Here is a 14,488-nt window from a genome sequence, read left to right as displayed (position 1 = left end):
ACCAGTGAGGGGAGATTCAACACCCCGCCTGACCTGCCGGATCTCTGTGGTGCCCGAGTAGACTGCCACGTGGTCGCCCTGCCCATTGTACATTGGGAGATCCCCCCTGCTGATTGGGGCTCCGGGCTGGGCTGAGACCCGCGCTACCCCCCCGGGGGTGCAAGATCCCTGCCCTGCTACTGCCCCATTGTCATTTTGGAGTGTTCCGGTGTGATTTGGCCAACCGCACACCGTCAAGGACAATCGCGATGGGTAAACGTGACCCCAATCAGCGCAAACTTAACTTTGCGGGGACTTCCCTCCCCGTCACTGACCCTCCACAAGATGGCCTGACTGGGGCGGCTGGAGGTGCGGACCCGGAGGATGCTGCTTCCCTCATGACTGCCATGATGACCGAGATGAGGGCTGGTTTTAAGGCGCTAGATGGGCGGTTTGACACGCTGGAGCGCCGCATGGCAGATATGGGCTCCAAAATTCAGGCACACGACCGGAGGCTGGACCTAGGGAATCCAGAATCTCTGATGCGGAGGATGGTGCAACGAAATCCCTGAAACGACTGGAGAGGGTGGAAAGAATCCTTAAGGAAGTGGCCATTAAAAACGAGGACCTTGAGGCCCGGGAGAGAAGAAACAACGTGCGCATCCCCGGCGTAGCGGAGACGACACAAACCGGCCGGATGGACACTTTTGTTGAGCAGCTGCTAATTGAACTGTTTGGCCCCGGGGTTCGTGGTGGAGCGTGCCCACAGGTCACTGGGCCCCCAGCCCAGAACCGGTCTCCCACCACGTCCCATAATTGCTCGCCTTATGAATTTCAGAGATCGGGATGCAGCCCTCCGGGCGGCTCGGGACCGTGGTGTGGTGACATGGCAAGGCAATACTCTATCCTTCTTTCCGGATTTCACCTTCACTGTCCAGGAAGCTCGCAAGAAATTTACAGGGGTTAAGGCTACACTCCACAATCTCGGCCTTCGATACAGAATGCTCTACCCCGCTAGACTCAAAGTGGACATTGATGGCAGGCCCCAAATCTTTATAGAGGAGAAATCTGGAGTTCCCTGACAGAAGATATGGCAATGGACAGAACCCAGCTTGTAGAATCCCGAGGGAGTTGACACATATAACATGCTAGTAACAATCTCTGTATTTGTGATCCTTGACTACCATTGTACTATTGTATTGATGACTCTGCACAGTTTTACTTCAGTAAAATTGTTAAATATATAAAAAAATTGTGTAGAACCAGAACATACGTTCAAAAGATTACGAATAACACAAACACTTTGTATTTTACTTTTATCGGTTCTCAATTTTTCATAAACGCAATGTAACAATGAACAAAATCTTTCTTCCCGATTCTCTATAATTTGCTGTTGCAAACCTTCAAGAAAACAACATTGACCACTACATTGGCATGGCAGTTGACAGCTGAACTATTTTCAAACTGATAACCAACAATCTCTTCAACAGTGTCCTTTTTTCTTTTTGCTTGCAATCACATTATCTTGTTTTTTCCCTTCTCTATACCTTCACTACGGATGTTCTCATATCTTCTTTTTCTTCCTACTACACGCTTTTCAAATACAGGATATTAACCTGAATTAGGAGCATAAACTCTTCTTAACCAATTATACTCTTTTAACACAGTTTGCATCTGCAGTAACCTTTGTGTCATCAAAATCAATCAAAAACAAACCAGATAAAGTTTTGACTTGTGACAAAGCAACATATGCCATACCCTCTTTAAACACAGTATTTCCAATGTTCACCAAAGCACTTACTACACTTAAACCTTGAGATTTATGAATAGTCACTGCATATGCCAGAGAAACTGGAAACTGTTTTCTACGGACATATAAATCTTTAACAAGCAAAAAACAAACTGAACAACGACCAATTTGTTTTACTTCTTCAATCTGATCAAATTTAATTTTTAAAAATTCAATACCATCTTTATTCGGATAATTAACAAAATCCACAACTTTGCCCATTGCTCCATTAACTAAACCTTTTTATACATCCAAATTACACCTTAAAATTACCCGACAGTTTCTACATACATATAAATTATTTTCTAAACCAGCAGTTTTAGATATCGATTTTTCTAAAGAATCCAATTTTGTTTTCAACTTTTCTGTCAAAATAATAGTGATTCCTTCATGCTCAATTTTATCAATGGCTTCCATTTTTATTATTTCTTCATTTTCCAGCTTCAAAAGTTGTTAGTTGAATATAGAACACTCACACAGTGTTGGCTTTAAGCAGAGTACAGATTTGTTTTCTGCAATTTTCATATATATTTTTTCAGGAACTACATTTTCATTTGGAAACAAATTGAAAAGTAATCGACTCTGCAAAGCTTCTCTGCCATGTTCTGTCAGTACGTCAATTCTTATATCTTGAAGAATAGTTCCATAATCAACATCATTTGCCTGTCGCATATTTGTAATGAGTTCCTTGTATTCAAAGTATGACCAAATGTTTCCATTTCCAACACTACCCAAAGACTTTCTGGTGTCTTCATGCGCAAGTGTTTTAAATACTGGTTGTCCTTTTATGGGAGTACGTTGCAGTGGATCTCTGAAAACTATGATATGTTTTCTTATAAATAACATGCCATACTCTGTTTTAAGATTTGGCTGTATTTTAAATGCACCAAAGCAAGTATTAAGTTTGAGACCATACTTACCTCATCAATAATCAGAAGTTTCATTTTCTTCAGCACTCTTGAAACTTCACAACAAGCTTCTCCAGATAGCTTGTGATATTCCAATTTGTTTTCATGCTCCACAGGTAGCATCAGTAAACAATGACATGTAATTCCTTTAACGTTGTGTGCTGCTAACCCAGTTGGAGCAGTTACAACACAAGACAAATGTGACTCAGTTGTTTTCTGTAGATAAGTGGTGATTACTTTAATTAAGAAACGTTTTCCTGTTCCAGCTTGTCCACTCACATACATTCCAATAGGTTGAAAACATGTGCATGTACATTTTTTCTTTTCATGAAGAAATCCATGATCAATCTGTTGTCTCAGTTGCTGATAAATTTCTTTCTGTTCAACATTTAGTTGTCCTTCCAAGTTTGCTAAGGCCGTTACATCTTCTTGAGCCTGATGCGTGGGAATAGCTGACTGCTAAAGTGGTTTGCACGATTTTAACTGCATCCTCACTCGTATTTTATTTAATCTGTTGCACTGTTGTACTAGGTCTGGAGCGCCTATATTTTAACATTACATTTTAAAAATTGTATTTTTGCACTAACGCTATTTGAACTGCCCTTACCACCATATAAATACCCAAGGCAGCTGGAGGTGCCGGTCATTGCTACAGTTGCACACAATTCCCCGACCCTCCGTGCAGCCGAGTAGGCGCTGACACGGAAGGAGGAACAGGGACCCGCCATCTTGGAGGGAGGGGAAGGTCTGCGGACTAGTTGTCGCAGCCTCCCACCCTCCTCTCGCCCCTATAAAATGGCCATAGGGCCCCGTCCGCGCAGCGGGCGCGCCGACGGCGCGCCGACGGCGCGCCAAAGGCAAGCCCGTCTGCGCCCGTCCGCGCCGGGCCCGCGCTCAGCACCACCCCCCCTGGACGACCTCCTCTAGATCCCTTAGAGAGGGTCCTATACGATAGAGCGGAGCTCATGAAGCTTGGGGGGGAGGGTAAGAAGATAGGCTGTTATATGATGGCCCCAGATAAAGACTTGCAGACTGGTCAGCATTGCTGCTCTGCTTGCAAAGCCAATCTTCCAACGATTATTGGTGGAAGAACTAAAGCCCTTGCTCGTCCCGTCATGTCGGAAGAAAGTCGAAAGGATAAAACTATTAACTGTCTTCTCATTAATGCCAGGTCACTGGTCAAACATAGCATTGAGTGTGCCGAGCTAATTTTGGATCATAAAGCACACATTGCCTTCATTACCGAGACATGGACGGATGCAGCATCCGGCCCGGATTTGGTTAAGGCGACTCCACCAAATTATCGCCATTACGTGCTAGACAGGCCGGTTAAAAAAGGAGGGGGCCTGGCCATCATTTATGAGGCATCTCTGCAAGGAGTTTTTTCCCCAGTGACCTCGATGACGTGTGAGGCCCTGGGGTTTAAACTAGCACTTTCTAATCATCAATCCTTTAAAGGCTGCCTGGTATACAGACCCCCTGGGACAAGATCCACTTTTATAGAAGCAGTGGGCAGCATCTTGGAAGAAGCCCTTTGCACCAACTCATTCACTGTGTTGGGTGACTTCAATTTTCACTTGGATAGAAACTCGGATGCTGACACCATGGCTCTAGTGGAGGCAATGTCTGCAGTAGGCTTGACTCAGGTGGTCTCTGGGGCAACGCACCAGGCTGGCCATACATTAGATGGCATTTTTTCATCCAACCCCGATCTACAGTTCTCCAGAGTTGAACCAATGTCCTGGACAGACCATGGGGTGGTTTTATTTACTATTCAATGCCCCTTGGTTAAGAAGATTCTGAGGGGAGGGCATTCAACTAAGATGTGCAGGGCATGGAAAAATGTGGACGGCACAATCCTGGAGGAGGTGTTAACAGCCTCTAGGCCTGTTACGGACACAGATGTGAATGAAGCCACTTCTGAGTACACGGAATGGCTCGAGAGGGCCTGTCACAGGTTAGCCCCACCGAAGCTTTGCCGGCCCACTAGGCAGGCTCCCTCAGCCCCTTGGTACTCAGTTGAGCTTAGAACAGCTAAAGCATTATGTAAAAGGTTAGAAAGGGCCTGGCGAGTTAACTACCATGAATCCGATAAAGAAATACTAAAAATCAGCCTAAAGGCATATAAAGAAAGTATTAGAAAGGCCAAGACCGCCTACTATACAGACCGCATTGAGAAGGCCAAGAACTCAGCCAAAGAATTATTCGATACAGTGGTGAGTTTATCATCCCCTAAACCGAAGAAAGAGCAGGCCAATCTCGAACTGTGTGAATCTTTGGCTGACTTTTTTCGCACCAAGGTTCAAGCAATATTTACATCGCTTGAACATCAGGTGGCCCTTAGTCTAGCGGAAGGGTCCCTTGGGACACCTGCTGCCAATCTCAAGGAGGATACATTTCTGACCTTCAAGCCAGTAAATTCAAGAGACGTTTTAAAACTTCTAATGGCAACTAAATCTGGGTCCCCTCAAGATCCCTGCCCCACGTCAATTGCTAAACTGGCTGCTGGCCCTATTTCGGACCATCTGGCCAGTATATTCAATTTGATGTTCGAGAAAGGCGATTTTCCAAGAACGTGGAAGCAGGCGTCCATCCGTCCACTACTTAAGAAACCATCGCTGGATATTACAGACCCTAACAACTATAGGCCAATCGCCAGACTACCTCTGCCGGCAAAACTAATTGAAAAAATTATGAACCACCAGCTCTGGGCTTTTCTGCGGAATCCAAAGGGTCTAGATCCGGCCCAACATGGGTTCAGGGACGGGCACAGCACCGAGACCGCCCTGATTAAGTCCACTGAGGAGGTCCGGAAGGTGCTCGATGAGGGAGGCCAAGCAGTGCTGATCCTATTGGATCTGTCTGCGGCCTTCGATACGGTTCACCATGCTATGCTGGTGAACCGATTGGAGGCCTGCGGGATTCAGGGGCAAGCACTTAACATCTTGAAGGCCTTCCTGAAAGATCGGATACAAGTGGTGGCCATGGGAGACTTCGAATCAAGACCTTTCGAACTCCCCGGGGGGTCCCTCAGGGATCCTCCCTTAGCCCCACGTTATTTAATATCTATGTATCCTCACTTGCCCCAGTGATCCGTGCCTTCGGATTTGAGTTAACCTCCTACGCGGACGACACTCATATCGTGGTCTCAGTGATGCCGGGAAAAGAGCTAGGGGTAGCAGCGATATTCCAGGATTGTATGTCCGCTGTAAGTTTATGGATGGCAAAAAGCTGCTTAAAATTAAACTCCTCCAAGACCGAGGTGCTCACCTTTGGCTCTAACATAAATCTTTGGAGTTCTAATTGGTGGCCTACAGATATGGGCCCGCCGCCATCTCCAGTTCAAAAGGTGAAGAATCTTGGAGTTATTATAGATAACCAACTGACCTTTAAACCCCAGGTCAAGGCGCTGACTTCCTCAATACACTGGATACTGAAAACCATCAGGAAGGTTCTTCCTTTTCTGCCAGAGGGAAGTAGGAGAACAGTGGTGACGGCGCTAGTTCTCTCGCGCCTTGACTACTGCAACAGCCTCTATCTAGAGGCTCAACAGGGGGTGCTTAACAAACTTCAGGTCCTACAAAATGCAGCTGCCCGCCTGATCGGGGGCCTGTCCAAGTTCTCATCAGTCACTAAGGAACTGGAGAGGCTGCATTGGCTCCCGATGAGGAAGAGGATTTTATTTAAGACCCTCTGCATTGTTTTTAAGGCACTGCATGGTGTGGGCCCGGCGTTTCTCCAGGATCATTTCCAGTGGTACAGACCAGGGAGACAACTGAGGTCTGCCACAATGGGACTGATTAAAACATCACGGATCAGGAAAGTACGCTGGGGAGGCAGGAGCTTTGTGGGAGGAGCAGTAAAAGCATGGAACTCCCTCCCCTTGTCCCTTAAATCAAACACCAACCTGTTGGCCTTCAGGAAAAATCTTAAAACTTGGCTTTTTTCCCTTTAACATGAATGTCTGAACCTCAGGGAGTTACCACTTCAGCATATTTATCACACTAAATTCGGGAGGGCCTGAGGGACATTTAAAGACCAAGCACAGGTTGTGTCCCCGTGCTGGTATATGAACAACCTTACAAACCTATGGGTCTCTCTTCTGAAAATCTAATCAGGAATGCATATTGTTATACCTCAGCATCACATTGGTATGCTGATGGAAAATCAGAGAATAGGATTCTGATTCAAGGCGTCATGCAGAAGATGGTTAACCCTGTGTTGGCATTGTGTAACTATGTTATTGGATTCCCATCAACATCGTGTGTGATCAATATTATCATGTGGTCCTCCGCCCTGGGTCTTGTGTCTCTAGATCACCGAGACAGCTATAGTACCCTCCTTGGGCTCATAGTATCCGTATGCCAACATTTGGACAACCATATGTATCTGATCTGACGGGTTGTGCAGTGCTGAAAAAGAAAAGTGTGTGAATTTTAAAATAGGATAGAGAATCTCATTATAATTTTATTCAGCCAAGAACTCTTCCTATTTAAAAACAAAGAACAGCGCAAAACATTACTACTGCAGTTTAACAAATATCTGCATATGGGCCAACATGTTTCAGCCTTAATGGGAAAGTACCCTAGGCTTTCTTCAGGGCCTCTGCTCTTAAAAAAATGCGACTGCAAAACTTGTGTAAGTGACAAACTAGGTTACGAAAAATAGTACTAAGATAAATTCAACCGGAGGCCTCCCACTGTCTCTGTCACTTACACAAGTTTTGCAGTCGCATTTTTTTAAGAGCAGAGGCCCTGAAGAAAGCCTAGGGTACTTTTCCATTAAGGCTGAAACATGTTGGCCCATATGCAGATATTTGTTAAACTGCAGTAGTAATGTTTTGCGCTGTTCTTTGTTTTTAAATAGGAAGAGTTCTTGGCTGAATAAAATTATAATGAGATTCTCTATCCTATTTTAAAATTCACACACTTTTCTTTTTCAGCACTGCACAACCCGTCAGATCAGATACATATGGTTGTCCAAATGTTGGCATACGGATACTATGAGCCCAAGGAGGGTACTATAGCTGTCTCGGTGATCTAGAGACACAAGACCCAGGGCGGAGGACCACATGATAATATTGATCACACACGATGTTGATGGGAATCCAATAACATAGTTACACAATGCCAACACAGGGTTAACCATCTTCTGCATGACGCCTTGAATCAGAATCCTATTCTCTGATTTTCCATCAGCATACCAATGTGATGCTGAGGTATAACAATATGCATTCCTGATTAGATTTTCAGAAGAGAGACCCATAGGTTTGTAAGGTTGTCCAGTTACCACTTCAGCGCCAGGACAGCGACTGGTATTTGTGCGCTTTACAAGTGTTATAAATAAATAAATAAATAAATAAAATGCATTACTGTTTCCACCTCATTCATGGCGATTGCTGCTTCATTTTCAACAATTGGTTGTCCTAGTGAATCTTGACTCAGCGCAGCAGAACTTTGACTGTCTTGAGAACTATCTCTAGCATTATCAGCCGCAATAGTAGCTTCTTGATCAATTTCATCATTCAACATTTTCATATAATTTGCAAAAACAGCGCATTGTATGGTATCTTTACAAGCATTGAAGGAATCTTCATACCTCTGAAATTCTCCAATTAATTCCAATTCTGAACACCATGGTTTGAACAGTTGCAAAAAGGGCTAAATAGTAAAAATCCCTTTTATCAGCAGTGTCACAACTCAGCTTCCTGTGATTAATCAAATTTCCTTTCGCTTGTTTCACCAAACATCCTTCAGAACCAATCACTGCATATTTTCCATCATTGATGCTCACTGTAGTATTCTGTTTAAAAGTGTAGTTTTGCAGCACTTCATAGAGACACATGTCCTCAAGATGATGACTTCTGTTTGGGTAATATTTGTCCAACATATTCGTTTTCAAAATATCTGTACTTTCTGGGTCTTTTTCTGCTAAATATTCAATTTCTTGAACAGATTTCAGTACCCGATTTCGCATTGCAGCAAGACCTAGACTCACCCAAATTATTCTTCTAGATTTGGAGTATAGACCTGCCGATGATAACCGATCTGAGCATTCATATGCTCCAATTTCTCGATGGGATAACATCTTCAAACTGAAACTGTATAATTACTTACTTAGAGTCTTCTCGTGAGAAATCTCTTCCCACATTTCTTTCAATTCCGTCTTTTCTGATTTTGTAATGTAGGACATTACATAATGAGCAACAGCAATGGATTTGTCCGCAACGTACTGAATATCCATCTTAGCATTCCACATGGACAGAATAATCGGATTGTAATCATTTATGTATTTCGACTCTTCGCTTCTCCTTAAATTGTAGGTATTTTTTGGAGACTTTCTTGTGATGGTATGTCGCATAGCTGACATAAAAATGTTCACTCTTCCTTTGGATATTACAGGACGTGGAAATGCAAAATGACATTTGGTATAGAACTTATCTTTAGACTTGTACTTTCGTCTGCAGTATTTTACACATTGATGGCTTTGGAATTGTAAGACTTGTTGTCCTAAGTTTTTTTCTTCTGTGCTTTCGGGTACAGCACATGTGGCATATTCTTCAATAAAAGACAAAACAGTATCATCGGAATCTGTACCAAATTTTGGGGCATCCTTGATCCATAATAGCATATGTATATGAGGAGCACCTCTTGCTTGATACTCCTTTCTCCAAAAGAAATCCACAACTTCTCCAAGCGGAGGAATTTTTTTATTGCAGATAAAAGACATCATAGTTTTAAATCTATGATTAAAATACCTGCATACATTAACAGGATCCAAAGAGCACAATTCTCCAGGTGTCTTGTATTCAATATTTTATATATTGGAATTTGCCTCTCGAAGAAATTCAAGTAAATCATCCCAAGCGTACTCAGCACAGCTTAGGGTAAGGAACCATGTAGGAGGTCCTAAGTTCCGTAGCATACATTTCAGTTCTCCATGACAACGGTACCAATATTTGTTAGTGCCACGCTGACATGCCATCAGATTAATCAGCTGAGATTCTAAATGATCATCCCTCTGGTGCACTTTATCCATAAAATCCTTTGCAGAAACATTTTGCAGATGTACTCTTGTTTTCAATATGTGATTGACTGCATATGAAAGTCCAGACAAGTCACTCGCAAACAAAAGATAAAATATACAAGGGATACACTGTCTAAATCTAGGATCTTCTGCAAATAATCTTGTTGTCTGTTAATCAGGTGCAGGAATTTACACAGGTCGTTCAACATATCGTCCCCTTTTTCCTGTTGGAAACAACTGCGGAAAACAACGAGCTTCAACGCTCTCTTCCCATACACTCATGGGACTTCCCTTTGCATTTTTCCTTTGGAATAACTCAATAGTATTCCCCATCACTTCTTTTGAATGAAGTGGATGTACACTGTAATGTGCATAGATTTCTTCACTTCTTGACATATGCACTTTTTTAATTTGTCCACTTGACGTTTCAGTATCTTCTGCTAAAAGTATTTCTTTTAATCCGATATACACATTTTTATAGTACTCCTTATTTTTTATTAAATACAAAGTCGCCATCTGCACTTTCCTAACATCCACTAACTACTGCCAGATTTTCTTACTCTTAGTAGGAACACCATTAACTAGAATGACTAGTGGTTCATTTTCTATACACTCTACACCAATAGTTTCAACATTTTTCTTTAAATCTAATGGTAAATATACGACTCTTCCTTTTAATCCTCTTTGTAAATCTGAAGGAGGCAATTTACCTGTTTTAGGCTCCATACAAACAATAGCCTGAAACGGGTGCACACATTGACTGAGAATAGACTCATAGCTATTTAAATCTATCAGTTCTGGAGGAATAGCAACCAACTCTAGATTATTATGCACAGCTCTAGCGGGCATTTTATTCTCATCTAAGTTGTTATAACAATATTTACTTATTCGCTGATCAGAACCCAAATCAAAACAATTCTCTACCAATAAAAAAGTTGCAAATTCCTTCCACATATCATTCTTTTCTCTTTCACTTTTTAAATATATATCAACACTCCTAGTCTGATTTTTATAGTGACTTCGCCGGCAACAAATACAAGAGTAATTTGGCCTTTCACCTGAAATTACCTTAAACTTTGTAATTTAACCTTCGAAATGTTCTGTACAACTATGTTCAACATTCTCTTCAACATTTTCTTCTATTAATGTCTGAGTTTCTGCCCCCTCTTGTTCAGGACCAAGGTAACAAAACTCAATATCATCACAAATCTTCTTCACATCTGAAACTGACCCACGCAAAAGAGCACTGTTCAACTCATTCAATTTTAGTGCTGGACATTTTGCATAATACAATATTCTGACTAACTTCCGCATTTGAGTATGATGTACTGCCAACATCCTGAAATGATGAAAAACACTTTGACATGCTTTTCTAGAAAGACAAGCCAGAGAATGACCTTGCAAACCAGTATTTTTTCTAACTCTGCAAGGGTCTAGTCCTTGCAACATCTTAATCGTTTGTTTAACACTTTTTTTTTACTATATTCTCGTAAGAAATTACGTAAAAGGTCAAAAGATTCTTGTCATACACCTTGTCATACACTACAAATACTACTGCAATCCCAAGTATACACTGGGGCTTTAGCACGTCTGCCTAGAACTTCACCAGCTATCACTTACTTCTTCTGCATTTCTGGGAACCATTTTTTCTTTGTCAGTTGGATAGCCATTTCTAACCTCATAAGCTCGACCACTGGTGTCAACTGCATACAAGAAAGCATTGGTCTGAAAATAACTCTCTTCATTAAAGAAAGGCTCTGAACTTGAACTGTGTTTCTATTCACCCCAAAAAAATCACAAAAATTAGTTCTGTTAATTACTCTTTTTGTCTTACTTTTAGCCTTCATTGAATGGATTGGTTTATCTAGTGATCGAATTCTGTTTAAAACTAAAGAACAAGTTACTTACCTTCGGTAACGACATGTAAGGATCCAAGCGTCGTTTCTGGGGGAGTGCCAGGAACAGCAGACAAGACCAACCCTTCCCCCCTGCACCTATTGCGTCTATCAAACACTGGAATGCAATGGTGGTATGGAGGGAAAGGAGGGAACAAAACAAGGAAAGGCAGGGAAGAAACAGGACTCCTCTGGCTGGTATCCCTCAGGGTCAAGACAGGCACTAAAAGGAATGGGTTAGGTTAATGCAGATCAACAACAAATAAACCACAATCATTGGAAGCCTAGGCTATGTATCATACCTAAGAGGGCTCTTCATTAAACAGGTTGACTTAATCTTCACCACAATACTAGAACAGCAATGATTGGCAAACCTGACGCCTGTCTATTACAGTAAAAGGAAACTGTTTCTCTCGGTTTCTTAAAGTGTTATGCAAGAACTGTAAATTCGGTTCTCTTACCATGCAGAGCAAATATAGGGGTTCTGATTATCAAGATTGAGGCGATCGTGAATTGTCAATCATATTATCTGAAAACTGTAATAATACTCATGTTAGAAACCACAACATAATTGGCAGGGTATTATTAATAAATAAGGCGCTAATAGCGCTTTACCCGTTCTCCTTGCCCTTGCACTGCAACGAATGCCAGCCTCCAATTTGACACCAGAGAGTCCAAAATAAAAGAAGAAAATGGGATAAAACCCTGGCGGATCACAACTCCCACAATCCCTTGGAGGAATCCCCCAGCCTACGCTCCGCAAGTCCGGCCGGCCGACGGAACAGAAGTGTCCGGCCGACGGGCGGAACCGTGAAAACCCAGGCGAAGGACCCCTTCAGGACGGGCGAGAAGACAGCCGGCTCAAGAGGAAAGTAATATACCAGGAATCGGGTCCGTCCAATATAGCATAACAGACGAAGGTCCGTCGGGAAGCTCAGGAGGACGGAGGCGGTATAGATGCACAAGACGTGTATCCGTAGTATAGCCAGGAACGGTTCAGGATACGAGTAATATGCAACAGGTTCAAGATTGGGAGCAGAGAGCAAAGGGTGCCGTAATGCGAATGGCTAGTGCACAACAAAAGCGGCTTAACGGAAGTGACGCGCCACAACGGGAACACGCAAACACTAGAACGCGAAGCCCCGAGTTACGGGGATATCAGGCTTTAGGCTCTAGCCAGTCCCCATCGCGCATGCGCGTGTCTGGGTGGCCATCTTTGTCAGACCGCGCAATCTGGTCGGAGAACTGGCAGGCGTGACACAACATATCTGTAAGAAACATTAGTTAGTTAGATTCCTTATCTTAGAATAACCCCGAGGCGTCAGACTGGATCCGGAAAATTTTACGTAGCAGTACCCCTGCGCGTCTGTAGGTGTCGTCTGCGGCTACGCGTCCGTCGTCGGCGTCGTTGGCGCCGGGATGAAGTCGTCGGAGTACTTAGACGCCGCCCTCACGCGCTGACGTCAGTTGTTATACACAGCTTTTCCGCGCCAGAACGCAGAGCCGTGATTAAAACCGACACTGGTGCAATGAAACTAGGGCCCTGAAAGGGATGACCTTAACCCTAGATATCGGTTCGCAGAACGGGGAGGATGGGTGGGGCGGTAAGGAATCTAACTAACTACTGTTTCTTACAGATTTATCGTTACCGAAGGTAAGTACCTTGTTCATCTGAAAGAAACACGTTAGTTAGATTCCTTACCTCAGAATAGATACCCCAGCAATACCAACCCCAGTGGTGTGTCTGCGAACCAAAATCACACCAGAAAGTCCTGGAGAACGGAACTGCCAAAGAAGCCATCTCTCCGGACTTGGCTGTCCAGGCAGTAGTGTCTAGCAAACGTGTGCAGCGAGGCCCACAAAGCTGCCTGACAGATGTCCTGCAAGGGGACTCCCCGACCCAGGGCAGTAGTAGCCGCTGTGGCCCGAGTGGAATGGGCCCTCAGCCAAGGAGTAGCAAAAACCTTGATGTACAAGACGACCCACCGAGAGATGGTTTGTTTTTGCACCGCCCGTCCCTTCTTCGCGCCCACGTAACCAACAAAGAGCTGGTCATCCACCCGGAACTGGCATGTGCAGTCCAGATAGAAAGAGAGCGCACGTTTTGGGTCCAGACGGTGGAGCCTCTCTTCCTCTTTCGAGGGATGCGGAGGCGGAATGAAGGTGGGCAAGGTAACAGACTGCCCAATGTGGAAGGCTGTGACTACCTTGGGCAGGAAAGAGGGACGCATTCTTAAAACAACCTTATCCGGATGGACAGAAAGGAAAGGAGGTTTAGAAGAAAGAGCCTGGAGCTCACTCACTCTCCTGGCAGAGGTGATGGCAACCAGGAATGCAGTCTTAAGAGGTAAAAGACAAAGTGGGCAATTGTGAAGTGGCTCGAAAGGAGCGCACATCAAAAAGGTCAGAACCAGATTAAAGTCCCACTGAGGCATCACGAAAGGAACAGGAGGAAACATGTGAGTGATGCCCTTTAAGAATCTATTTACAACCGGGACTTGAAAAGAGAAGGCTGATCAGGAAGCCGTAAGAAGACCGAAACGGCAGAGAGATAGCCCTTGATAGTGCCCAGAGCATAGCCCTGCTGGGCAAGAGAAAGAAGGAAGAGGAGAACCTCTGAAAGAGGTGCAGAAAGGGGATCCACAGCCTTTGCTGTGCACCATGCCACAAATTTGTTCCACCTGCAGGCGTATACCGTTTTTGTAGAGGGACGCCTGGCAGCCAGAATGACATCACAGACTTCAGGAGGCAAGGCAAATGGCCTCAACTGCCGCCGCTCAATCTCCACGCATGGAGATGGAGGCTGGACAGGTTCGGGTGGTGGACCGTCCCCTGCTGCTGCGACAGAAGGTCCTCCTGAAGAGGCAGACGAATCGGGGGAATCGACTGAC

The sequence above is a fragment of the Lissotriton helveticus genome, chromosome 8, assembly GCF_964261635.1.
Source record: "Lissotriton helveticus chromosome 8, aLisHel1.1, whole genome shotgun sequence".
NCBI classification, from domain to species: Eukaryota; Metazoa; Chordata; class Amphibia; order Caudata; family Salamandridae; genus Lissotriton; species Lissotriton helveticus.
Note: the sequence above shows the minus strand (reverse complement) of the source record.